The sequence below is a fragment of the Nymphaea colorata genome, chromosome 1 (genome assembly GCF_008831285.2).
Source record: "Nymphaea colorata isolate Beijing-Zhang1983 chromosome 1, ASM883128v2, whole genome shotgun sequence".
Taxonomy (NCBI): Eukaryota; Viridiplantae; Streptophyta; class Magnoliopsida; order Nymphaeales; family Nymphaeaceae; genus Nymphaea; species Nymphaea colorata.
In genome coordinates, this window is record NC_045138.2 from 24,654,315 (window position 1) to 24,657,677 (window position 3,363).

The window sequence follows — 3,363 nt, forward strand, 5'->3', positions numbered from 1 at the left end:
AATATCCGTGACCACACCATGCTTCCTGAAATATGAATACGGCAGTTCTTAGAATATATATTTTTACAAACATGCATTCCAAAGTTGATACTACCATCTTTTTTCCCTATTTAGGTCTAACAGCAGTCTGGATCAACCTTCGTGTATTAGCTTTATCTTAATGGGTGCAAGAACTGGTTAAGAGTATCAAGAAGGTTCCAAATCTTGCCGCCACGCATCTTGAGTCTTCAACTTTCTCGTAGTGTTGTTCTTACATGACATGGTGCATGGCCGAGGTTTGCTTGGGCTTGTTAATTTACTACCCAAGGGGAAAACTTCCCTTGGGTTCCTTATAGGATAGTAGTCAATGGGTTGAAAATATTCTATGATTAAGATCTGGAAATTAGGAAAAAAGAATCTATACATTGATGAATTCCGACTTGGCAAGCAAATCTGAAATCAAGTCTGAGATCGGAGAAGGATCTTACCCAATTACAGATAAATGATGAATCTTATACCTGGGAAATCTGGACTTGATTTTAGAAATGCAGGTCTGGAGTCTAATTCCAATTATGCAGTCCTGATTAAGTCAGATGTTATGTTAAACAATGAATCTGAATTTCCTCATCATTTATAAAAAGTCTCAGGAACGTTTGGTGTGAAGGCTTGACAGTTGGATGCCTTTGAAGAATAAATACACTAGTATTGGTTGAATCCAAATTTAAACCATTTTTATCGATGCTCAGAAACACAAGAAGCTTAGACTTTAGAAGGGACTCCCTATCAGTAAGCAATTTGGATGTGATGAATCCGGTTGGTGATTGAATTGAATGTTTTCTATTGAAACAAAATTTCAGCTTTGTAAAAGTTTGTGTTTACATTCTCTGATCTTTTGCCAAGAGAAAGTGTGAAAAGGCGAAACAGAACTTTGTAAAACTTCATTCAATGTCTTCCCCCATCTCAGCGAAACAGAAGAGGCTACCTGCAGCAGCTAAACAGAACTTTGCTGTAGTTGAGATTCACCTCAACAAGCTGCGGAGGATCAAGTGTTTGCTGACTATATAGCCATTTATTGTTCTTTGATGTACCCAAGTACTGGGCTCTACCATAATACCGACTCCCTAATATTTGCCTCCTCAATTTTTGAGTTCTTCAAATCTATCCTTTTCTTTTTTGCACAATTGGCCATCGTTGATATATATATATATATATATATATATATATATATATATATATATATATATATATATATATATACCCACCCACATTTTATTATATCTTAATAGGTAAATTATGAATAGTTTACATTCTAAAGTACCAAATTCTAAAAGAACAAGCAGCTCAAATGCAATTTTATTACAAAAGAACTAGGAATTGGTATATTACTCGTCTCTATTAGTTATATAAACTAGATTTTATAGGCCTAAAAAGTTGGACAGTTCATTTATAGTGTGCCCGCCCCGCAAAATTCTATCTATACATCAAAAAGGGATATTATTGAAGTTGGTTCTCAGTTTTTCTTTAAAGGACATTGCGGATGTGCACTTAATTTTATGGAAAAAATATATACTCATGATATTGTTTGCTGTCATTTAGTTTCCAAATCGTCTATATCGTTAATTTATGTCAAAAAATGATTCTCAAACCAGCCGTAAAACTATCGTTCCGATGAAACTTAACATTTTTTTATTAATGATTCAACTGTCCTTACCTGAGGGATGTTTTTCCCAGCTTAGGAGAAAAGAGAGAAAAAGATGGATTTGAAAAAAAAAACAAAAACAAACCTGGAAAGTTAAAAGGAACAGAGAAAATGCCTAGTTAAGAACTCTATTACCTAACATGTTCTTTAATTTCGTCTACTAACTACAAAATCAAACAACCAGACTCTACTTGTTAAATATAAGTACCAGTCCTTCTACTAATGCACATACCATTTTAAGTATTAACAATGTTGGATTTGATTGGCAACTTGGAGTCTCAAATTCATCATTTTCGTGTAACATGATCTCCACCATTTGCATTGAAATAATTGCATGAGAGCAGGCCACATAAATACCAAACAAGTCTTGTCTAGAGCGTCACATCAAGCACATCAGCGAAAACTCCGTTGAGTTTGATCTGAAATTACATTGAGACCGATCTTTACAGCATTGGCAGTAAACTTGAGAAATAGGGCGGTCGTTGCATGGGGTTGCCCCTGTATGCGTGGCTATAGGATCCCGTATCTCACGGAAAAACTCCATCCGAATCGAATTGAACAAGGGAGCAGTACAAATATTAATTGGGATGTGTCGTTTCTTTGGTTTATATGAGCAAACGAAAGGAGTCATGGACATTGATGGAGGCATCTTGTCGTCTCAACCAGTAGTTGAGGGAGACACGTACGGCGAGAAGTCAAGGGACCTGCAAAGCCCCAGCCCCTCCTATTTTTTTTTTTAATTTACATCTACATATAAAAAAAATTACTTATTTTACATAAAATTTTTTAAAAATTATATTTGGACCCCTATCCAAATTTTAAAATTAAAGTGACAAAAGCAATACTTTAGACAAACAAGTGGTTGGGTGGGCTCCCTACTAACTGGTAGATCAAACTTTATGAGGGAAGAGAATTAAGGTCATTAGCCATAAAACAGCAACATACTTTTCCATATATCAAAGTCATAAAACACCCACAATGTTTCATACGGTATAGTGTTTCATTAATATAACTAAGTTTTTGAGTAAATACATTGTATAAAATATATAGTTTGTTACCATTCCAAAACCTTGCGTAAACGTGGACTATACGTTCGAATTAGGCGTTTTTCTGGCCTGGAACCGACGCTTTGCATTTCACAACTGAAAAAAAAAAAGGGATTAGGATTAGATATGTCCATTAAATTACCAACTTTATATTTAGGGCTACTTGTTTTAAGGGTCATTGAAGTAATTTTTACATACCACACGATGGAAGCGGCAAATCAAATACAGGAACTAGTATAATCATTAGATCAGCTCCAAGTTTTCAATTTTGGCTGCTAATTATATTGATTGGCTATGTTGTCAAACTATATATCGCACATTTTATTAGTGCAAGTGATGACTTAGTTGACGATTTCGTAGACATGTTGTTTCATTTACTATTTCTAATTGTCTTTTTTCTTTTTTGGGGTGTCCCATCAATATATATCATGAGCACATGGTGGAGCGACAAATAATTATGAGGGTGGATAAAGACTTGGAAGGAGACAAACGTCCAGTTAATACAGGTACATGTTACACCCGTAATGGTTAATTTAAGTAACATAACACTGTACTCGTCTTAAAAGAGCAAACGTTCCCTGAGCACAATTAGCTGGACAATATGTAGGCATATATCTACCAGTAGCATGCAAGTCAAGA